Genomic DNA, 25,217 nt, shown 5'->3' on the forward strand with positions numbered 1-25,217 from the left:
GGAGCCATTTTACAGAGTTGCCTTGACATATAAATATGAGACTAATCCATGAAAAGTTCAATGCTCTCAATTTACACTTCAACTTGCCAATTGAAATCATTAATCAGTTGATCCAGCCCAACCACATGTTATATATACATCCCTTCTCCTTATTTGGTATCAAATATTCATAAGCTCATTGGCAAAGTTTTCCCCCTCACTTAGACACACGATATGCTGATCCATATTTTCTAGGTAAAATATCTATTTTGTATGTCTGTAAAAACTTTTCCCGGAGATTTAAAGGGTTTCTCAAAGGCAAACAAAGTTGAGAATAATGATTATAAGTTGAAAATTCCAAAAGAACATCTGAACTCACTGATTCCTTCTGGCATGCCATCTCAGAAGCTGGAGCTCGAAGCAAATGTTGTTGCCATGATTCCTCTAAACCTCCAGACGAGACCAAAGGAATGTCAAATGGCATCACAGAACGTATTCCTGAAAGGCCGAGGAACCAGGATGATCCAGTTTGAAGTTCTTACAGGAAACAGCTGTCTTCATTTCAAGGATAGCATTCCTTTAGCGAGACTCTGTGTTTCCATTAACATTGGTGATAAAATATTTGGTCCTTCTGACACCTTGTTTTGTCATGACAATAAACAAAGCTCAGGTACCAGCATTCAGTTCACTCATATATTGTATTAACTTCAGCCAATGTTCGTTCAGTCATTGTCGGTTCCACATCGTATTCCGCCATGCGAGGCGCAGAACTTCAATTACTATTTGTCGTTGAGAGAATGAAGGTGGTAAAGCCGGAATGACATCATATGGTGTTTATCATTTCATTCTAGAATTCTTCTGTTTTTTTAATACTAAGTCGAGGCTCATGCAAAGAGCTAAAATATTCTTTTTTTGTTTTTTATTTATATAATATTTTCATTGATAACATTTTCTTTTTGCCCTTGATTTGCATAACTAAGCACAGCAGAGTTCATTATAATACTTTCAGATTAATTGTTGTGTCAAATCAACGTCAAAAACATATATAGAAACATATATGCATAAATAAGTATGCATACAGTCACGTGAAAAAGTAAGTACACCCCATGTAAAGTTTTGACTTTTTCAACATATTTCAACATACAGCTATTTGATCTTCATTTCAACAATATTGATGGATAAAGGTGATATAATATAACAAATATCATGAAACATTTACATTTTGTAGTCCATTGTATAATTTAAATAAACATAAATGCAAATTTCGCATGTGGAAAAAGTAAGTACGCCCTTGGCTCTAATAGGTGGTATTGCCCCCTTTGGCAGAAACAACCTCAAGTAGGTGTTTCTTATAACTGTCTACCAGTCTCTGACATCGACTGGGAGAAATTTTTGCCCACTCCTCCATGCAGAATTCTTTCAGCTGAGCGATGTTTGACGGGTTTCTTGCATGCACAGCTCGTTTCAAATCCCCCCACAACATCTCGATGGGATTTAGATCCGGGCTTTGACTTGGCCATTCCAGAACCCTCCATTTCTTTCTTTTCAGCCATTACTTGGTGGATTTACTGGTATGATTAGGGTCATTGTCATGTTGCAAGGTCCACCTTCGGTTGGGCTTCAACTTCCCGACAGATGGCCTCACATTATCCTCAAGCACCCTCTGGTACAATGAAGAATTCTTCGTGGATTCTATGATGGTGAGATGCACAGGCCCTGATGCAGCAAAGCTGCCCCAAACCATAATATTTCCACCACCATGCTTTACAGTTGGTATCAGGTTCTTGTGGTCAAATGCTGTCTTTGGTTTTCGCCAAACATGTCTTCTGGTACTGTGTCAAAATAGCTCTACCTTTGACTCATCTGTGCAGAGCACATTGTTCCAGAAGTGCTTGTCTTTGCCTCGGTGTTCATTGGCAAACTTTAGTCTTGCCCTGATGTTCTTTCTGGGCAGCAAAGGTTTCCTCCTGGCACACCTCCCATTTAGATCAAATTTGTGCAGCCTCTTTCTAATGGTAGACTCGTGAACTTTGACATCAACCGTGGCAGGAGCTACCTGTAGGTCCCATGATGACATTCTGGGGTTCTTCGAGACTTCTTTCAGCATCTTGCGGTCTGCTCTCGGGCTGAACTTGCTGGGGCGGCCTGGCCTGAACAAGTTGGCAGTTGTTTGGAATCTTCTCCACTTGTAGATGATCTTCCGGACAGTCGAATGATTGATTTCAAATTGTTTGGAGATCTTTTAAAATCCCTTCCCAGACTCGTAGGCATCTATAACCTTCTTTCTGAAGGCCTCAGAGAGCTCTTTTGATCTAGGCGTGGTGATGCCGCACACCTCAACAACAAAGAGCAAACCAAACGAAATGTCTGAGGTTTCAATAAGACAGGTTCCTCCATGATCCTCTCTAACGATGTTCTAATCATTTGCACCTGATTCAATTTTAGGTATTTGAAGTAGTGATAAATGTAGGGGTGTACTTACTTTTTCCACATGCGAAATTTGCATTTATATTTATTTAAATTATACAATGGACTACAAAATGTAAATGTTTCATGATATTTGTTATATTATATCACCTTTATCTATCAATATTGTTGAAATGAAGATCAAATAGCTGTATGTTGAAATATGTTGAAAAAGTCAAAACTTTACATGGGGTGCACTTACTTTTTCACGTGACTGTATGTGCAGAATAGCAAATGAGTGTCTGTTCAGTACATACATTGCAATGTGAGTGTATCTCTGAATTATGTATTAAAATGTGGTTTATTAAAATTATTAGCTGCAATATTTAATTTCAACAAGTAAGTTGAACTCCACTTTAAATCCCATTGTATACAACCCTGTGGATGCAGGGCCAGATTAACCTTTTGTGGCCCTGGCGCCAAACATATTTGTGGGCCACCATTTGGGGACCCATTGCAAAACACAGGAGATCAAAGCAGAAGTAGTGTTTAAAGAAGCACACAGCTGTATATAACTTTTATATACAATATTTACAAGTTTAAGTTGCAGATGGAGGTGGCTTCCACTCTGGTATCAGCAATGGTAGGCCGAGGGCAGAAGGATATATACAAAAGTGTAAATAAATAAATGACAAATAAAAATATATAAATCAAGAAATGGATAAAAACAGTGTGCCATTTGCTGATCCCGCCAAGCTCTATGCATATTCTGTACATATTGCAGCATTAAATTCGATACATATTCATTCTTGAAACGTATCGCTATATGTACAACACTTGGGTTGGCAGGATAGCCTAGACTACAGCTACATACACTCGCCTCTAAGCTGGCTCGCCTGAGTTTGAATCCCGACTCAGCTATACACTGTCAACCTGGTGTTTCAAAGGCAGGGTGATTCATCAAGGTGTGTGTCGTCCTTCTAATTCATGTTAAATGGCCGTCCCGTCTGCCAGCATTTGTTGGTAGACATTAAAGATCTCATGGTATCCTTCACGAAGAGTAGGCAAACTAACAGCGGCACCATGAACAAATTATAAATTCCTGCCCGAAGTAGTTGAACGTCAGGCATATAAGGGAACACTAAATAAATTCAATTCAAATATTTATTCAATTCAGAGTTAGAGTGGTTGTCCCCTGTTCAGGCTGTTCTATGCAATGCCAGATGCTCACGTGATTTGCTTACACAGCGAATCTGCCACTGAGAAACCGTCACTCAAGAAGGTTATTGATCAGCTGGTTCGCTTTTACCTTGACACAGTGACTGGAGAGGATACGTGATCATGTGCATCCCGTGTGTAACCCTAACCTTAATGGCACTGTTGCACCATAAAAAAAAAAAGACAAAAAAAAGAAAAAGAAATATATATGCAGTATATGTATACTGAAGCGCGGTGCTGCGCGCGCTAATGCTTACGAAAGGAGCAAGCGGACAACGCGGTTCATACAAAAGAGTCTTTATTCAAAGCACTCAAACTGCAGCACTGAGCTGCTCGGGGCTGCGCGCCCCGTGTATATCCTGAGGCCATGCCTCTCTCCCCGGCGTGGCCCACCCCCACTTGGTGTGCGGGGTGATGTCACCACGTCAGTGCTTTCGTGTCTGCCACACGCGCCCCCCCAGAATCCCCGCGCACCTGAAGGGTCAGTTTGCGGGGCAAACGGATGACCCGGCCGAAGCGCCCCCTGGCGACTGGCGGCGTCCGGGATGCAGGGATGCCATCTGGGATGCCTCCGGCTGCCCCTGGGATAGGTGCAGGACCAGGGGGCGGTGTGGCGGCGGGGCTGGGCGATGCCGGGGGTCCGCCCACAGGGGGGCGGCCCCGACGCGGGGGTCGGGCCACTGGCGGTGGATGGTCCACGTCGAGGTGGGCCGGCTTGAGGCGGTCCACAGAAACGCGGTCAGGAGTACCGCCGATGTCCAGGGTGAAGTGCTTCACCCCGGTCTCCAGCACGCGGAAAGGCCCGTCGTACGGGGGCCGCAGTGGTGTCCGGTGGGCATCGTGGCGGACGAAGACGTACTCCGCCGTGCGAAGCTCCGGGGCGACGTGCGTCGGTGGGTGCCCGTGGCGTGCCGTTGGCACTGGGGCAAACCTCTGGGCGGTCTCCTGCAGAGCGGAGCGCTGCTGTGCCGCAGACCATGGTGCCGTGGAGTCGGGGAGGAACTCGCCCGGCACCCGCAGCGGTTGCCTGAAGACCAACTCCGCCGCGGATGCGCGCAGGTCATCCTTGGGCGCCGTCCGGAGGCCCAGCAGGACCCAGGGGAGCCTGTCGACCCAGCCGCCGTCGCAGAGGGTGGCCTGGAGCGCGGCCTTCAATGAGCGGTGGAATCGCTCGCACAGGCCGTTAGCCTGGGGGTGGTAGGCCGTGGTTCGGTGCAGCCGGACCCCGAGCCCCTGGGCGACCGCCCCCCAGAGCTCCGAGGTGAACTGGGGGCCGCGGTCGGACGAGATGTCTGAGGGGGCACCGAACCGGGCGACCCAGGTGGCGATGAACGCCTGCGCGACTTCCGCCGCCGTCGTCGACGCCAAGGGCACGGCCTCCGGCCACCGGGTGGTGCGGTCCACCATGGTGAGGACGTGGGTGTAACCCCGCGAGGGGGGCAGAGGTCCCACCAGGTCCACGTGGACGTGGTCAAACCGGCGTTCCAGCACCGTAAACGGGGCCAATGGGGCCTGGGTGTGCCGGTGCACCTTGGCGCGCTGGCGCGCGAGGCACGTCCTGGCCCAGCCGCGGACGGCCTTCCGGAGGCCATGCCAGACGAATTTGTCGGCGATCAACCTCTGGGAGGCCCTCGTGCCCGGGTGGGAAAGGCCGTGGATGTCGTCAAACACCTGGCGCTGCCAGCCCGCGGGCACGATGGGGCGAGGCTGCCCGAGGGAGACGTCGCACAAGAGAGCCGCGCCCGCGCCGTTGAACGGCACCTCGGTGACGCGGAGGCCCGTGGTGGCGGTCCGCAAGGCCTGGACGTCGGGGTCAGGGGCCTGGTCCGCTGCCATCCGGGCATAGTCAATGCCGAGGTGGACTGCGTGGGCGACTGCCCGGGAAAGGCAATCCGCCACCGTGTTGTCCTTCCCCGCAACGTGCCGGATGTCCGTCGTGTACTCGGACACGGCCGAGAGGTGACGCTGCTGCCGGGCCGACCACGGCTCGGTGACCTTGCCCATCGCGAAGACCAGCGGCTTGTGGTCGACGAAGGCCATGAACGCACGGCCCTCGAGCAGATGGCGGAAGTGCCTGACCGCCAAGTGAAGCCCGAGCAACTCGCGGTCGAAGGTACTGTAACGGCGTTCGGGCGGGCGAAGCTGCCGGCTAAAGAATGCCAGTGGTTGCCAAGCTCCACGCACCCATTGCTCGTGCACCGCGCCCACCGCGTAGTCCGAGGCGTCGGTGGTGAGGGCGATCGGTGCATCGGGCGCCGGGTGCACGAGCATGGTGGGGTTAGCCAAGGCGAGCTTCGTGCCCGTGAACGCCGTGTCCATCTGCTCGGTCCAGGTAACGTCACCTTTGCCCGGCTTACCTCGGAGAGCTTCGTGCAGGGGGCGCAGGAGCTGGGCGATACGGGGCAGGAACCGATGGTAAAAGTTCACCATGCCCAGGAACTCCTGCAGACCCCTGATCGTGCGGGGGCGCGGAAACCCCTTCACCGCCTCCACATTGGCCGGCAGGGGGCTAGCTCCGTGCCTGGTGACACGGTGCCCCAAAAAATCGATTTCGGCGACGCCGAACTGGCACTTTGTGGGGTTCACAATCAGGCCATGCTGGCCCAGACGTTCGAAGAGCGTGCGGAGGTGGTGTAGGTGCTCTTCGCGGGACGCGCTTGCGACGAGGATATCGTCCAGGTAGACGTATACAAAATCCAAGTCACGCAGGACGCTGTCCATCAGCCGCTGGAACGCCTGAGCCGCATTCTTCAAACCGAAGGGCATCCGCAGGAATTCGAAGAGTCCGAATGGCGTGATGGCCCCCGTCTTTGGGATGTCCTCCGGCCTGACGGGGACCTGATGGTAGCCGCGTATGAGGTCCACCTTCGAGAAGAAGGACATGCCCGCCAAACGGGCGGAAAAGTCCTGAATGTGGGGGACGGGGTAGCGGTCGGGGGTGGTGGCGTCATTGAGACGGCGATAGTCCCCGCACGGTCGCCATCCCCCGCCGGGCTTCGGCACGATGTGCAGCGGCGATGCCCAAGCACTCTCTGAGCACCGAACGATGCCGAGTCGCTCCAGGGTAGCGAACTCCGCTTTTGCTACCGCTAGCTTCGTCGGCTCGAGGCGGCGTGCGCAGGCATAGACCAGTGGCCCGACGGTGGGAATGTGATGGGCCACCCCATGCTTGACGGCCCCTGCCGAGAAGGTGGGCCGTGTGAGGGCCGGGAAGCTGGCGCGGAGGCGGGTGAATTTGTCCGCTGCCGGAAGCGTACAGATCAACGTGGCCGGAACCGAACCATTCGGCAAGCCGCTTGGCAAGCCGCTCGGTGAGCCGCTCAGTGAGCTGCTTGACGAGCTGGGCAGCGCACAAGCGAGCGAGCTGAACGTCTCGGCCTGGACAAGACGTCTGTGCTTTACATCGACCAGGAGCCCATTTGCGCACAGGAAGTCCGCGCCAAGCAATGCCATGGGCACGTCGGCGGTGATGAACGACCATCGGAAAACCTGCCCTCCGAACCGCAGAGAGAGACAGCATTTTCCGTACGTACGGATGGGCGTCCCATTCGCGGCAAGCAGCGCGGGGCCCCCGCCCGTGGTGTGCTTGTCCGACGTCTCGGCATGAACGACACTCACCTGCGCTCCCGTGTCGCACAGGTAACGGCGCCCGGATAAGGTGTCCGTTATGAACAGTAGGCTGTTCGAACGGCCGGCGCTCATTGCCACTATCGAGCGCCGGCCCGGGCATTTCCCGACCTGTCGAAGGAGCACGGCGGATGACACTGTCGAGCCTCGTGGCCGAACCTGGCGTGGAACCGGCACCAGGTGGTGGAGCTGGAGGAGCACGGCTGGCTCCGCCAGGCTGGTGGAGCTGGTGGTTTTCCCCGCGGTGGCGGTTTTCTCTGCGGTGATGGGCGGGGTGTGGCGGCGGCCACGAGGTGTGCATCGGCATCAGCCTCGGGATCCATGAGGTGTGCAGCAGCATCAGCCTCGAGATCCGCGACGGCCGCACCGACTCTCGCCCGCATGTCCGAAGCCGCGAAGTACCTGTCTGCCTCGGCGGCCAGTGCTCGGGGTTCCGTTATCACGGTCCCGGCCAACGCGAGGCGTACCTGTGCTGGTAGTTGGCGATGGAAAAGCGCCCGGAATAGAGAACCAGGGGCTTCGTCTCCCAACAGCGACAGCATATGGTCCATTCGGACCGACGGGCGCATGTCGCCGAGCTCGGGGAGATCCAGGAGGTGGTCGGCCCGTACGTCCTTCGTGAGGCCGAACGTGGCTAGGAGTAGCCGCTTGAGCGCCTCGTACTTGTGGCTGTCCGGTGGGTGGCGAAGGATGGACACAACTCGAGCGGCCGTGCCGGGCCCGAGGTAGGCGACGACGTGGCAGTAGCGCGTGTCGTCGCTGGTGATGCGCCGAAGCTGAAACTGGGCTTCAGCTTGGACGAACCAAAGTTCGGCCTGGGCCTCCCAAAATTCGGGAAGTTTGACCGACATCGCGTTGTTTGCCATTGCAATGGCGTCGTGTTCGGAAGGATCGCTACGGCAGATCCAACATCGAGGTCACCAAATGAAGCACGGTGCTGCGCGCGCTAATGCTTATGAAAGGAGCAAGCGGACAACGCGGTTCATATAAAAGAGTCTTTATTCAAAGCACTCAAACTGCAGCACTGAGCTGCTCAGGGCTGCGCGCCCCATGTATATCCTGAGGCCACGCCTCTCTCCCCGGCGTGGCCCACCCCCACTTGGTGTGCGGGGTGATGTCACCACGTCAGTGCTTTCGTGTCCGCCACAATACAATAGAATGGACATCCTGGTGTTCAGCACGGAATTTCTGGTGGCCATCTTGGAGTATGTATGTGTGATGGTGCCGCCTTCCAGGAAGTCATGTAGCAGCAGTGGGGGCGAATGTTTTGCAATTAATCGTATGAACTATTAAACTGGGTCAAAAAAACGTGGTCTAATCTTCCACAAGTGAGTCCTGATTATTTTAATGTATATTATGTTCCATATTCAGCAGTTATGAGCTTGATTTGCATGATTTCTTCAGCGAGGCAAATCGGCCTTGAGATAATATTTTCAGATCAGCCTTGAGGCAAAGATTGAGATAATATTTTCAGAACAGCCTTGAGGCAAACATTGAGATAATATTTTTGCTGTCTGTCTGTCTGTCTGTCAAACAGAATTGAAAATCATTCCAAACAGGAACCGTGCTATTTTATAAGGATGCTACAAATGACACAAACAAGAAGCACAGATAACTAATGTAATATGTTAGACAGGGTGATGTAATAGACACTGGAGAAAATGGCGGTGTAACACTCAATTAATTTATTTATATGCCTTTAAACTTTTATTGAAATTGAATTATATATTTTAACACTTTAGAAGAGAAAATCACCTTATTATCACTTTCAAAAACCTTTCCTTTTCTCAGTAATTGGACAAAATATTACAGCATTTTGCATCATCTCAACCAATCAAACTCGCCGCTCACAGGCCCCGCCCATGTCATTTTTCTCAAGACTGTGTAGGTTAAGGTGTTCCATGAAACCCAGTTTGGTCTGCTTCCCATTGCTCTAGCTCTATCTGAACCTCGTACTGCTCTGGCTGATTATTTTGAGCAATGGCATCATGATTCTGTGCTGGAGCAGGATTCTCAAACATTTGCTGATATTCTTACAATGGACATTTTGCTGTGAATGTCAACTGATACTAACCAGTAATGGTCCCTTGTGCATTACCTTTATGAAACTGTGCATGGTGCTTGGATCATGTTTGAGGCGATCAAAACCAACACGTATGCTGAGCTCATCTTCCTGGAAATAGATAACAAGAAGACGTCATGCGGAGCACGATACTTGCAAAATCTGCCCCCCCCCCCCCCAAAAGGTTTTCCATTGATACAGCAAATTGTCAATTTCATCTAGATTAAAATTGACGATCTTGATCAAAGCTCGGGTCAACAGGATGAAAAGTGACGATTTTTCAGATGAAAATTGATGATTATATAAGTTTGACCTTGAGTTGACCTTTGATCTTTTGACCTCAAAAAGTTGATTTCCCAATTTAGTGACTCGATATGCAAATGCTGTTCAATTGTCAAGTCAATTGGTTGAAAATTGATGGCTTTTCAGATGAAAATTCATGATTTTGAAAATTTGATCTTTAGTTGTCCTTTGACCTTTTGACCTCAAAAATAATTGGTTTCCCAATTCATTGACTCAATGTGCAAATGCTGTTCAATTTTCAAGTCAATCGGATTTAAAATGGCGATTTTAGGAATTTGACCTCCAGATGACCTTTGACCTCAAAATCAATAGGCTTCTCATTTGGGACGACCTCTACAACTTAGTGAAGTTTCGTGACGATCGGTTTAGAATTGTGACCTGTAGGCCGGTGACAAAAACAAACAAACAGCCAAACAAACAGACGGCGGGAACCACAAACGCAACCGACCAATATACTTGAAAAAATTTCAATTTTGCAAGGAATAAATGGGAGAAGAGTTGCCTAGTTGTTGTCCCGGTGATAATCTTGGCCACCATCTGCAATGAGGAATAAATAGTTCAAAGCAAAATGAAGAATCACAAGCACAGTATCACTCGGCAACTGTTCCTTACACTCATGGACAAATACAACCAAGGAAGAATCACAAGCACAGTATCACTCGGCAACTGTTCCTTACACTCATGGACAAATACAACCAGTGCTTTGGGAATGTAATGGTGAGTTGTGAAGTTATCAACTCGAGTTGCCAGTTCTTGTACAATGTCTTTCACACTCTCCATTCTTTGTGATGACAGATGTGCGCCATTTGTGAACCACCTGCTTCAAACAAAGTTCGTCTTCGTTATCCGTTACAATGTTTGCAAGCATCACCTGTAGCTACTCGATTACTACCTTTATTCCAGGATTTCTTTCGCACCTGTAAATCTCACAGTCTCTTTGATGGTCATCAGGTACTATAACATACATTATAACCTTGCAGGTTGTCTTTGTGATATAAATAGCCACCATTTGTGTTCTCATGGATCACTCATGCAGAGAATCCTTTATGTGCTTCCTTGGTTCTCATATGAACACACCATCATGGTGTGTGATCACAAAATTTCAACCAATGAATGAATGAATGATCGCTTTAAGGCCATTTTCCCCGCTAGAGCGGGGGTTAGCATTGCGGGCCCCATGACAATCATGGTTCCCTGTTTGAGGCAATGTTCTTATGGCCGGATGCCCTTCCTGGCACCAACCCTTGGTCACGCTCTTACGATGCGCAGGGATACGGTGTACCTTATTCTAAACCGGGGTACACACCGGGATCATTCATGCCAGCAAGCTGGTACTCAATTTGCCGACCTCGGAAGGATGACAGGCTGAGTCAACCCCCCTGGCGTTAATTCAGTGATCGACCGGGATTCGAACCCAGGATCCTAGAATCCCAAGCCGGCACCCTAACCGCTAAGCCAACACCAGGCCAACACCAACCAATGCAAAAGCATAAATTTTCTGGTGTCTATACTTGAATTAGATGCACAGCTCCTTAAGGTCAGTAAGCAGGAGTCTCTTCTGCTTGTGGTTCTTTTATCAGTTACTGTTTATACTGTCATGTATTCCTTCTGTCCAGGTTACATTCATGAGCAATCACCATCTTGATAAACGGCCTGGACATCTTCTACAATGTCCTGTGAAAGTGTTGTTCTCATGATTGATAAAAATGCCATGTTATTTCCAACAGCTTCCTGGTCTGCTTGACCATTTATGGTCAGCTTCCGACACATCAAAACAGCTGTTTTTCAGTCTTTTCTGTTGTCCAGCTTGGAGAAGCGAAGGCGTCACTTGTGAACGTTTCAAGACATGAGATTTTTATTTTGTTTTAACCTGGTGACCAAATCACACCTGATGTTGGCTTCGTGATTAGGGTTCCGGCTTGGGATCCTAGGATCCTGGGTTCATAATCCCGGTTGATCACTGAATTAATGCCAGGGGTGTTGACTCAGCCTGTCATCCTTCCGAGGTCGGCAAAAATTGAGGACCAGCTCACTGGTAATTCCTTGTGTGTCGCAAGAGGTGACTAACTGGTTTGGCAGCAGTAAGGGCATCCGGCCATAAAACATTGACTTCAAAAAGGGGACCACGGTGCCCGAAAAAGGCCAACCCTTGCTCTGCGGGGAAAAATGGCCTCTAAATGTGGTTCCTGGTTACCAAGTCATCTGAGTCGAGACATTCAATTATTGCATATTCTCCTTTGCTTTTTTTGTGTGTACAGTGTCAAGGCTCATGGAAGTGCTAGAACAAATAATAGATCAGGATGTAACAGAACAAAAAAAGAACAGAAGAAGGAGAGGGGGGAAACACCAACAGCAGGATTGAGGAACAAAATAGAGGGATTGAGGGAAATAAAGAATGTGGTGAAGAATGAGGGTAAGGAGAGGACACATGCAGTGAACAAGATGGATTTCTGGATCTGAAAGGAAGAACATTCAACAATAACATGGCTTGCAATCACGTCTTCCTCATTTTTTTCTTCACTCTAGCTGTTGAATATTATAATGCAGTACCCTCAACTATCGATATGCAGGTAGTGGACAAAAAAAAGATGGAAACACCAATGTGAAATCACTTAATAGGGCGTTGGGCCAACACGTGCGGTCAGTATGCGCCATGGCCTACAATCCACCAGCATCTAATTCTGCAGGAGGGATGCAGCACCATTCTTCCATGAGAAAGTCAATCAACTCACACCTGTTTGATGGAGGTGGAAAACGCTGTCTTAGGCGTCATTCCAGATTATCCCATAAATGCTCGATTGGGTTCAAATCTGGTGACTGAGAAGGCCATGACATTTAGCTAGCATCAGCGTCATGTTCATCAAAACATTGGGTCTCGGCGACCACACATGCTCTGTGGATGGGAGCATCGTCATCCTGAAAGACATCCCTTCCAGCAGGAAAGAAATGCTACAACATGGGGTGAGGATGATCACACATGCTCTGTGGATGGGAGCATCGTCATCCTGAAAGACATCCCTTCCAGCAGGAAAGAAATGCTACAACATGGGGTGAGGATGATCACTCAGGACCATTAAGTAGTGATTGCATTGACCTTGCCTTCGAAGGGAATGACTGCACCCAAAGCATGCCAGGAAAGGAAAATGCACCCACAACATCACAGAACCACCAGGACCCTTCACTGTTGGAACCAAGCACTCAGGGTTGTAGGGTTCTTTAGGATGGCGCCACACGTGCACACGTTCATTAGTCGAGAACATGGTGAAGGATGATTCATCTGACCATATCACATTTCTCCACCGCTCGGTAATCCATTGCCTGTGGACTATTTGCATGAGTGGATTCAAAAACGTGCATTGCCGGGTGTGATGAGCAGTGTGTGCACTGCAACCCGATTATGGTATCCCGCTCTGCGGAGTTCTCGGCGACCGTTTTTGAAGAAACTGCCTGCTTGTGCCCCAGGTTGAAATTTACAGTCAATTGACCTGCAATTGCTCACCTGCTTTGCCTTGCACTTCAAATCAATGCACGGTTTCACGATCCTGGAGTATGTGCTTCCGCTGCTTACAATATACTTGGTGTCCCTCATTTACCCAGTTTCCATTTTTTGGGTCCACTACCTCTAGTTTCCCCAGGTTTTGGCTCAGAGAGGCATCGTCGTCAGTGCACATTGGGAAGAAATACCTTATCTTTACCTTTGGATTGATATTTTAAAAAGTTTATCTGTAACTTCAATTCCAAAGATATGCAAACCTCTCTCTGTTGCCGTATCAGGGTCAGAACAAACAGGATCACAGCAGAATTTTGTGCGTGCTCATGTATGTATAGTTTAACGTTCTCATAATGCAAACAAATATTTGTTCATAAGGTCATCAGCCAAGCCTGCTCCACGAAGTATTAAATGTTTATCGAGATCAGTTATTACCCTGCGCTCGCGAAGTGACAAGCGGGGTTAAGCATTCAATTGCGTACGTGTGCCGTGTGCGTGCATTTCAAAAAATTCATTTTCAACCGTTGATCCGATTGACATGAAATTTTCACGATAGGAGCACCTCCTCCTGTAGAATATTTAAATGATTATTATGACGTCATAGGTCACGTGGTACAGACGCCATCTTGGAAAAACCGAAAAATGTTGCACCTCTACATCTACAAAATCGCTGCATGGGAAAAAATTGAAACGTGGCTCATTGTAAAGAACTCCATATGGGGAATAGGTGTTGTTAACAATGACGCCATTTGTGCCATAATTATGACGTCATAATTCGACAAGGACAACGCTTGGTCTGATCAGTTTGAAATGTATTGAGCGTGATCTATGCAACAATTATATTAGAGAATATAAATTTATGATGTCATCGCTCACGTGGTCTGGCAACCATATTGGATCCAAAAAAATATGTTCAAAAACAGAAGAGTTGGCTTGCAACAAGTTGCCTGTGCAGGGTAAGTATTCTATAAATACCATCTAGTTTCCAATTGTGATATAAACTGTTTTCTTTGCAGGGGAACACTTCGGATGGCAGAGAAAGTGGTGGTTTGTCTATGTACAGTTATCTTAGGCTCATGGAGGAGCTCGTATAGAAATCCATTTCATGTCAAACACAGTTGATATTCAGTGTACCTAACCTCCAGGCGGCACTACATCAGCAACACATAGCTGCACTTCCAGAAGCTGTACTTTCGTTTGTGGCAGGGTATTTTGGGTAGTGGTGGCTTGCCAGCCATCTCTGAAATGATCTCTCCCAGTTTATTCTCATTCTCTCTCTCTGTCTGCCTTTTATTTCCCGACCACAAGTTGTCCCCCACTGTTTATCCTTTCCCAAGTGCTATCACTACAACATCCTACTCCTCCTGCTTCCTCTTCTTCTTCCTACTCTTCCTTCTGGGCAGAGTGACTCCTCCCTCTCTCTTCCACTCCCTCCACCAGCAAAGAAGTGGTCCAGCCAAGACTGATGAACATTTCTTGGAGCTTCCAAAACAGACACGAATGGATGGTGCACAAGATATGAAGGCTAGCTCTATCAGATATCCAAAAGGATGAGCAAATAACTGGTGTCGCGGCTCATATTTTAACCTGAAACATCGACATACAGTATATACTTGAGGGAAAGTGATAAAATCTACTCATCTGGACAAATTCTCACTTAAGCTTTGAACTCTCATTAAAATTGAAAACAATTGGTGAATGGAGGAAATTGACATTTCAACAATTTTAGGTGATGAATCAAGGTCATGATGATGAGATGATATGTACTATAGTCTCTACAGAGCATTGGTAATGCCCAAACCGTTTCTTCTCCAAATGTTATACTGGGTGGTTTGCCATTACCTTCCCAGCAGTCAGTCGGGGCAGGAAATTTTAATTTCTTCGTCTTGCCTCAGCTCCTCATCTTCATGAAGGACACCATGGGATATTTTAAGTCCACTAACTAATGCTAGCAGTTGAGACAGCCAGTGTAACGTCCAACCGAGGGATGGCACATACATTGATGCAGGGGCGGATCCAGGGGGGGGGTGCAGGGGGTGCGCACCCCCCCCCCTTTCGATCCAGGATGAGGGTGCAGGCGGTGCGAATCCGCTGAACTATTGGCCAGGAAAGAACACAAGGAACTGCAGAAACCTCCAAGAACGCACGAAATGCCGTTTCTGATGATCGATTTTAATAAAATTTCCTGGGGGAGGAACCCCAGACCCCCTTTACCCCCCCCCCCCAGCGCTATAGTTTCATGCACCCCCCCCCCCCCGTCTTGAAATTTCTGCATCCGACCCTGTGATGCCTTGCCCTGTTGCGAAACACCAGCAAGGCAGTTTGTAGCTAGGCCAGGATTCGAACCTGGGCTAGACAGCTCCAAGGTGCCGTTTGCACACCTCTAGGGTCGAGGCTATCCTACCAGCCTGGCACAAGTCACAGTACTTCTTAAATGTGTTGCAATCAAACTTTTGAAGGAACTGGCTTTCTTGCATTGAAAATCCTTGCCAAACTTTTTGAAAAGTCTTGTATGTTTGAGATCTCCAGAGTAATCAAGTAGAGAATAAATTTTTGTGTGAATATCTTATTCTGCATAATGCCTCAAAATATGTGCATTGTTTGGCATTGGGTTTCCCCGCTCCGGAACTACAATTTTCAAAAAATCAGTTGGGTGCTCACACTTTTCGGGATTTGATGTCCTGGAAACACAAACAGGGAAAATTAAAATACAGTATTTAGAGATTTTCAGGTGGGGGGAATTCATAAATATCATGTAGACTGGCCCTGTTGTCCATGTGGTCACTCATGCCACACCTTCCTCAGCTAAAATATACAGCATGGAAGGCTGGTTAGGAGGACCTTTGAAAGCCACTATTTTTGGTGGAATCTTGCCACATGGAAAAGGGCGATCACAAATGTGCATTCAACAAATTGCAAAGGTGCCTACGTACCAATTACAGTGTTGTGTTGTTTAACAATGTCAGGACACCGGCGATAAAATCAATGATTGTATCGAACTTATCCCATCTCCTGCTGTCTTGCTTTTCCACAAATCTACCAAAGGATTCATTGAGTAATTCATTCTGGCTGAATTTTAAACAAATATGCTGCAAACAAAATGCTTGACTGTACTTCGATCTGTGCGTGTTTGGTTTGTAAGCATTAATGTTTGTGAAGTGTTCTATTAAGAAAATAGTTTGCTATGAAAAGAAATGGAATCATATATCGTTGAGCAGTAATACAGTGCATTCAGAAAGTATTCAGACCCCTTCACCTTTTTCACATTTTGCTATGTTGCAGCCTCATGCTGAAATCGTTAAAATTCATTTTTTCCCTCATCAATCCACACTCAATACCCCATAATGACAAAGAGAAAACAGGATTTTAGAAAGTTTTGCAAATTTATTAAAAAGAAAAAACTGAAATATCACATTGACATAAGTATTCATACCCTTTCCTATGACACTTGAAATTTAGCTCAGGTGCCTCCCATTTCTCTTGATCATTTTTGAGATGTTTCTACACCTTGATTGGAGTCCACCTGTGGTAAATTCAATTGATTGGACATGATTTGGAAAGGCACACACCTGTCTATATAAGGTCTCACAGTTGACAATGCATATCAGAGCAAAAACCAAGCCATGAGGTGGAAGGAACTGCCTGCAGAGCTCAGAGACAGGATTGTGTCGAGGTACAGATCTGGGGAAGCCTACAAAAAAATCTCTGCTGCATTGAAGGTTCCCACGAGCACAGTAGCCTCCATAATTCTTAAATGGAAGAAGTTTGGAACAACCAGGACTCTTCCGAGAGCTGGCCGCCTGGCCAAACTGAGCAATCGGGGGAGAAGGGCCTTGGTAAGAGAGGTGACCAAGAACCCGATGGTCACTGGCTGAGCTCCAGAGATCCTGTGTGGAGATGGGAGAAACTTCCAGAAGGACAACCATCACTGCAACACTCCACCGATCTGGGATTTATGGCAGAGTGGCCAGACGGAAGCCTCTCCTCAGTGGAAGACACATGAAAGCCCGCTTGGAGTTTGTAAAAAAGCACCTAAAGGACTCTCAGACTGTGAGAAACAAGATTATGTGGTCTGATGAAACCAAGATTGATATGTTTGGCCTCAATTCTAAGCGTCATGTCTGGAGGAAACCAGGCACTGCTCATCACCTGCCCAATACCATCCCAACGGTGAAGCATGGTGGTGGCAGCATCATGCTGTGGGGGTGTTTTCAGCAGCAGGGACTGGGGGACTGGTCAGGGTTGAGGGAACAATGAACGGAGCAAAGTACAGAGATATCCTTAATGAAAACCTGAAACAGAGTGCTCAGGACCTCAGACTGGGCCGAAGGTTCACCTTCCAACAGGAGAATGACCCGAAGCACACAGCCAAGACAACGCAGGAGTGGCTTAAGGACAACTCTGTGAAGGTACTTGAGTGGCCCAGCCGGAGCCCTGACTTGAACTCAATCGAACACCTCTGGAGAGACATGAAAATGGTTGTCCACCGACGGTCCCCATCCAACCTCACAGAGCTTGAGAGGATCTGCAGAGAAGAATGGCAGAAAATCCCCAAATCCAGGTGTGCAAAGCTTGTCGCATCATACCCAAGAAGACTCGAGGCTGTAATCGCTGCCAAATGTGCTTCAACTAAGTACTGAGTTAAGGGTTTGAATACTTACGTCAATGTGATATTTCAGTTTTTTCTTTTTAATAAATTTGCAAAACTTTCTAAAATCCTGTTTTCTCTTTGTCATTATGGGGTATTGAGTGTAGATTGATGAGGGAAAAAATGAATTTAAACGATTTCAGCATTTGCAACATAACAAACATTGTTTTGTTGTTTGTTTTTTTTGCAACATAACAAACATTTGCAACATAACAAACAAAAACAACATTGTTTTTGCAACATAACAAAATGTGAAAAAAGTGAAGGGGTCTGAATACTTTCTGCATGCACTGCATATGTAGAACATAACCTCCATCCAGCTTTGGTACACGTAAATTACCTTTGGTACACGTAATTGTACTGGTACACGTAAATTACCTGTAGCTCATACTTCAGTTTAATCACAAGTTTTGCTACCCTGTCAGAAGTAATGTCCATCTCCACATGGTGGTATTTACCCTCCAGATTGTGAATGATGTGAATCCAACACTTCTTCATTATCCATTGATGTTTCCTCTGTGATAGAAGATACGCCACTCTTAGAGTTACAATGATGCTTCAACTTTGCACCTTGCTGCACTGAAGTCTCACATCTCATTTGATTATTTCAAGTTCTTGAATCCATGAATGGCCACGGAACCAGAAATGCATTCGTGGATTGGTTCCTTTTCTCAGAGGGTGTGCTGACGATGCTGCGAGAAAAAAAAAATGCTTCCAAAGCCATGTAAACTGACTGATGTTGCAGTTAGCAGTGTAGAAGCTTACACTGCATTAGACCAGTGGGTGGTTCTGTTTTTCACAGACTGCAACTGAGCTAGTTTGTCCATGTAATGTTGATATTTATCATCACTGCTGCAACTTAAAAGTTCTTAACTGGAAATTTGTACCTAAACAGGATGGATGTGGGGCAGGCATTCTTGCATTTCCCTGACCCAACAACAACAACAACAACAACAACAACAACAACCACATATGACTCAAAGGGTTAACAGACAAGAACCAGTTTATCTTGATAATTCTTTTTCCAAAAGTAGCCGAGCAGGAAATAGACTGTGAAAGGCCCAACAGAGTGAATAATGAAATCGACTATTAATTCTCTTAATTCTCAAAGAAGAAGCGTACGCGATATACGATGTCTCTGTGCTGAAAAACGTCCACAACCACAGACAAGTCCGGTGAAAATTCGACTTAAATGCAACTTTTTTTGTTTTCTTTTTTTTCTATACAACATCGAGGCTCGTGAAAGAGCTAAAGCCGCTGTCACACCTTGACGTTTTAGCCAGCGTATGCCGACGTATGAAAAATTTGGCTACATTAAGAGCACGCTGGCATACGTCGTAGTACGCAGAGCTCGTCGACAAATTTCCTGCATGCACAAAATTTGTCGACGTATGCCAGCGTATGACTCACACCAGCACTCAATTTTGATACGTCGGCATACGCTGGCTAAATCGTCAAGGTGTGACAGGGGCTTAACATCAATCACAAAAAAGAAAACACAAACGGACATACAAAACATATAATAAAGGGAGCGGGAGACAACATGAGGAGAAAGAGGGAAGCACACAAGTACAACAGCAGAGAACAGGGACATCGGGAGATCTGTGGGAGGGAGAGGGCTTGGGGGGAGGAGGCATGGGAAGGAGGTTGGGGGGGGGGGGTGGGAGAGGTATAAAACACGTGGACACTGCTAGAACTTCCAGGAAAGAAAGAAGTCGGGACTTCAAAAATAAGTGGATCTGGGGTGAATTAACGGGGGTAGAAAAGATCAAGGTTTTGGATGGGGGAAGATAAGAGATGGTGGTAAACAGCTGTTTTAAAAACATGGAGGGAGGAGTGGGATTGAAGAGAGTGAGGGAGTTTGTTCCAGATGCGGGAGTAAAGAGGAATGAAGGAGTGAAGGTGAGCAGAGAGTCTTGATTTTGGCAGTTTAACCATAAGAGGGTTGCTGGCAGATCTTGTGCGACCTGTAGGAATATTTGGGGGACAGAGCCCAGAGAGAGCTGGGGGAGCAAGGCCGGAGAGGAGTCGGTAGAAGACAAAGAAACTTGAAAGAAGAGAATCGGTGAAAACAAAGTCTGGAGTCTGTTGATCTTGATCCGATTGGAAACCAAACAACTTTATTCCAAATACAAGTCAAAAACAAAACAGTGCACTTTAAGAAGAAACGATAGAGGTAAATAAAATATACCAAACAGTGGTTCACGATATTAAAGATCCATGAAACCAAATTGGGAGAAAACGAGGGTTTCAACACAACCAGAAAAATCACAGATAAGAGGAAAACCCTGAGGAAGAGATCAATTATTTAAGGTCTTACATGACAAATTCAAGAATTGCGTACATCAAGATTTGCAAAACAGAGCAGAAGCATATCACTCAGGACATCAGATCATTCAAGTGCCAGTTAATAAGAAAAGCATTTGAAAAAAAGCAAATCATGGAAAAAGTGAAATAATAAAAACGTAATGATTGGGATGAAAATAGCATGTTTGGGCAATCAAGCAGGAAGGTGGAATGAAAACCGAATTCGGGAACTGATTCGGAAGAAATTGGAGGAATGTTAAAAGAAATTATATCTCGATGACAACATCAAGATAGATGATGACAAGACCGATCAATGTATGATCAGAGACAAAGTGACAGACAATCTCCCAGATAAAGTTAGTTATCCGTGCTATCAAGGATCATGAAGAATGGAAAAGAACCAGGAGTTATGGCTTTGGTACATCGGATGAGACCATGAAAGGAACATGAGATGATCTGCCGCAGATTATGGCACGAGATTTTTTTTACAGAAGGTATAAAGGAAAACAAAGTAGGAGATGATTGGAACAATACTTTAATTATAATTCTTCTTTTTTTTTGGATACAAGATCGAGGCTCGTGTAAGAGCTAACATTAATCACAAAAAGACAAACTGACACATAAAACATAAGATAAAGGCAGCGGGTCACAAGATGGGGAGAGAGAGGGAAGTACACAAGTACAACATTTGAGAGCAAGGACATTGGGTGATCTGTGGGAGGGAGAGGGCTTGGGGGGAGGAGGTGTGGCAAGGGGGAGGGGGATGGGAGAGGTATAAAACACATGGACATTGCTCGGACTTCCAGGAAAGAAGTCAGAATTTCAAAAAAGCGGATCTGCGGTGAATTAACGGGGGTAGAAAAGATCAAGGTTTTGGATGGGGGAAGACAAGAGATGGTGGTGAACATCTGTTTTAAAGACTGTTACGTGCTCCTCCCCAAACCCCGGTCACGGTGTACCTCCGAGCCCAGAGAGGAGTCATGGCAGAAAGATGTGTTATTCTGTGTGTCAAAGATCAATGGTGAAACCACACCAATTGTTACCAACAAACAAGTATTGTATTAAGGTCACACAAGAATAACAGTACAATAACAATATTAATCAATTGTACAACCAATATATCATTCCTATGATGGTACCATCAGTTTCGTACAAAGTAACTCACTGTGCTCCAAGTGAACGAAAATAACATTCCCAATGTCTCTGTCCCGGCTTCAAGCCAAAGTCGATCCACGCTCCAGTGATCGTCAGAACGATGTTGTATCGACACCAGAATCCCGCTCGGTTGACAGTCACACTGCCAAAGATGGGCAAAAGTGTCCTCAAGAGGCGGCTGGGAAATCACACCTTCGGGTATGGATGTTCAACGGCTCCCAATCGGTGAACCGCAAATTCACACTCAAAAGACACGTTACACACACACACACCAGGTTAACGTCTGGATGCGGTGAAATGGTTGAAGCGAGGTGAAAAACCTGGAGCGATGCGAAATCAGGCGCGAGGCAAAATGGCCAACGGTCCGTTCTCGAGACGTAACGGCACTACAATGATTCTCTTCGGAATCAACCGCAAAACCTGTTACGCAGGTTTATCTGTCACAGCAATAACAACTCTGTCGCAGGAATCCCTTTCCCAGGAAACCCCAAAGTTTGCTTATGACCCCCGTTCGCCAGCATTCGCTCCAGACCTCCAAGCAGCTCGGCTCCTTCACCGACCTCACTTGCTCCGCCTCCTTTTTCTCTTCTTCTTCCTCGTCCGGTTCCCATCCGGTTTCCGGTTTCTTTTTAAAACATTAATTTTTTTAACCTTTTGAAAACAGTTATTTCCAATTCACTTAAACGATAACAATAATAGTACGTGCAATCAAAAATGTTTACAGTGGATGAGAACCACAACAACGGAAGTGACGAATCCATAACAAGCCCTGGAGGGAGGAGTGGGGTTGAAGAGGGTAAGGGAGTTTGTTCCAGAGGCAGGAGAAAAGAGGAATGAAGGAGTGAAGGTGAGCAGAGAGTCTTGATTTTGGCAGTGTCACTCTGTCGCTTGAGTGAGTGAAAGGCCCTCACAATCAGCTTCATCGCGGGAGATTCCAATGATTCTGAAAGCTTTGGTTTCAACAGCGTGAAGCTGAGCTCGGTGTGAGGCAGGAGCACCGGCCCAGAGGTGAGAGCAGTATTCCATTGAGCTGTGGATGAAAGCCTCGTATGTGGTGAGGAGCTCAGGTGTGCCAAGGAAGAACTTCGCACGACGGAGGATGCCCAGTCGGCGACTGGCTTTGGAGGCCAGATTTGAAATGTTGCTTTTCCAGGAAAGATCATGGCAGATAGTGAAATCCAAAAGCTTGAGTGACAGAACTTCTTGGAGAGGATTGTTGAGAAAGTAGATGGGAGGATTTTCCAGACAATATTTTCGGAGAAACAAAGTGAGAGTGTGAGATTTGTCAAGATTGAAAGACAGAATTGAATAATTCTGCACAAAGAAAGGAACTTTAAAAAAAAATGAAGACATTCCATCCCTGCAGACCAGTCCGATAAGGACGATCGTGCCCCCCTTCGCCGATAGGCGGCACTCTTGCGTCCGCCAATACTGGGAGGCGTCCGGATCCAAACTTAACTCCAGCTGGCTGCGCCAGCACAACTATCATCGCGATCGTACATGAAAAGTGTCCGTGATAATCATTCTCAAGTGTTTCTCTGTACGTGTGGAGCGGTCGTGGACACCTGGCACCTGAAGGCACACGATACAATCCCCGTTTTCGGCGATATCGCCGGGTGCCGTAGGCGCTCGGCCATGCCACCCTGAAGGCACCTGTCACCTGGGGGTACCCGGTTTCCACTTTCACCTGCACCAAACCTATTTTGTAAGCAACCGCGTACCCTATGCTATGCCATGCCGAGCCCCCTTCCGCCTTAGCCCCGAGTTTCTCGACCACTACGATAACGATTCCTCTGACCGACCCGACTAGGTGCCCGTCTCTTCATCGACTCCTCCATAGGGCCAGGTCTTGGCGGCCGTACCACAGCCGCCCCGCATGGATTCTTCCCTCAGAGTCCACCTCCGCCCAGGCCGGCCACCTCTGGCAACTACGGCTAGGCCCCGAGTGGCCGCTGCTGAGCCCCAAGTTCCTTGATCACTAGGGTCGCGACTTGTCTGGCAGACCCGACTGGGCCTCCATCCCTTCGCGCGGGCCGCCTCACCAGCTCCTTATCGCTTCATCGACTCTCCCATACGGCCAGGTCATGGCGGGTGTATCACTGCCGCCCCGCATGGATTCTTCCCTCAGAGTCCACCTCCGCGCGGGCCACCACACCGGCTCCTCAACGGTCGTATAGCTCGGTGGACCGGTCGTATCATCCACGATTCCATCTTCTCCGATGAATCTAACAAACAAATATATTTTGTATCGATATTCTTTCGGCAAAGTGAACTGAGACCGGTAACTGCATGTAATCTGAATGCTGGAGAGCAAGCCGAATGAAGTGGACGCTTCCCAACTATGGCGGCGTCTATAGAGGGAGCCCGTCCATTGAACCCTCCGTCGGACTGGTCTATAGCTTATTGACTGTTATCTATAATAATAAAAGGTAGTGTGTGTCATTGTGTCTATGAGTGTGTGTGTCTGCTCCATAACTCCAAAACCATTTGAGGTTTTGGGGCAGGGATTCTAAAGATGGCGTCACCCTCCTGTAGGAGGTTTGGGGGGGGGGGGGTGTTGTATCTTACATGTGTTTGGTCACAGACAGCTTTACGTAGCTCTCAGCAGAACTAAACATGAAGAATACTTGAAGCTGCTGATGGCTGTTCACGAGACCCAAAGAACAATCTTATGAACAATATACTCATATTATTTGCAAGAAATGTTGTTCTAAAGGAACTTCTGTGATTGATAGATTATATATTTTTCCATCAACATCATTTATAAAGTAACTGATTGAATCCGATAAAACATGGCTTGCGGATACAGAAATGTTTTATTTGCCATTTGAAATTCCGTTATTGCTTTGAAAATAAATCTATTTCCACAATAATCATCCTTTTCTTTATGAAACAAAAGTAAATCCAAAAGCCTGTGAATTATATTATTTAACAACTGTGCTGTGATGGTGGTGTTGGGGTGAGGGTGTGAGGAGGGCTAAGGGGTGGGGAAGGAAAGGGATGCTCTTGGCTCCATCATTTTTGACGGTTTTCCCCCTAGTTAAATTTCTAAAAAGACTAATCAGCAATAACAATCCACAAAACAGCAAACACATCGAGTCGGAGTAACGTGATTGCCAAGGCGGTGCTATGCAATATCACCAAAGCTCTTCCGGCTACATCGCAATCTGACATTGTCAAGACTTTCATCAAGAAGAGAAAGGAATGAAGATTAATGGAGCTGACAATGTGAATGGTCTACTACTTGGAGATGACATCATTGTATTTGCAACAAATCCAGAGGATTTACAATCACAAATTCAAGAAGTACATCTAGCATCAGATGTATCTTAAAATGAAGATTAATTTTAAAGTAGTGGTGCAGCTGACACTGCGTTTGATTTTTGGTGCTTCAGTATCTTTTACACACAACAACTGAGGAAGTGCACTTTCACTGCAATATCTTCTATCATGGCTGCAATTTGGAGATCCTCCTGTCTAATGGGTAGCTAATCAAGGTGGATGGGTGGTCAGGACCTTTGGTCAGCAAGTGTTGAAGCAGCAGAGTAGTTCATGGTTACCATTTCAGTTAAGAGGTGCTAGTTGTATATAGTCAATCACTGGACAGCCTGACAGCTCACCTCCTGGGAGAAAATCCACTCCATACTGATGACAGAGAGGACCATAAACATAAAGCTTTTATTGTATGATCACACATTTTGACCCTGAGCAATACGATATACGATATGTGTGTATTTTATAACCATGAGCTTGCTTTGGCCTTTGCGCCAAGGTGGATGTACATTCATTCAACAAGCCTTGTTTGACCATATACTTTTTCCTTGGGGCAAAAACGTATGTGTGTATGAATATACACAATATGGTTGGGCGTATGTATGCACCCCGGATGTAGCTGCTGCATGTGGAGGCGCATGTGCCCCTCCTGGCCCAACTTATCTGCCTGTATCGAGGTTGAAGGGCCTAAACGGGATGATGCTGAGGACCCGGTCAGTGAAGCACACTTGTGACGAGGTGTGTTTTGA

This window comes from Myxine glutinosa, chromosome 7, assembly GCF_964187855.1.
Source record: "Myxine glutinosa chromosome 7, kmMyxGlut1.1, whole genome shotgun sequence".
Taxonomy (NCBI): Eukaryota; Metazoa; Chordata; class Myxini; order Myxiniformes; family Myxinidae; genus Myxine; species Myxine glutinosa.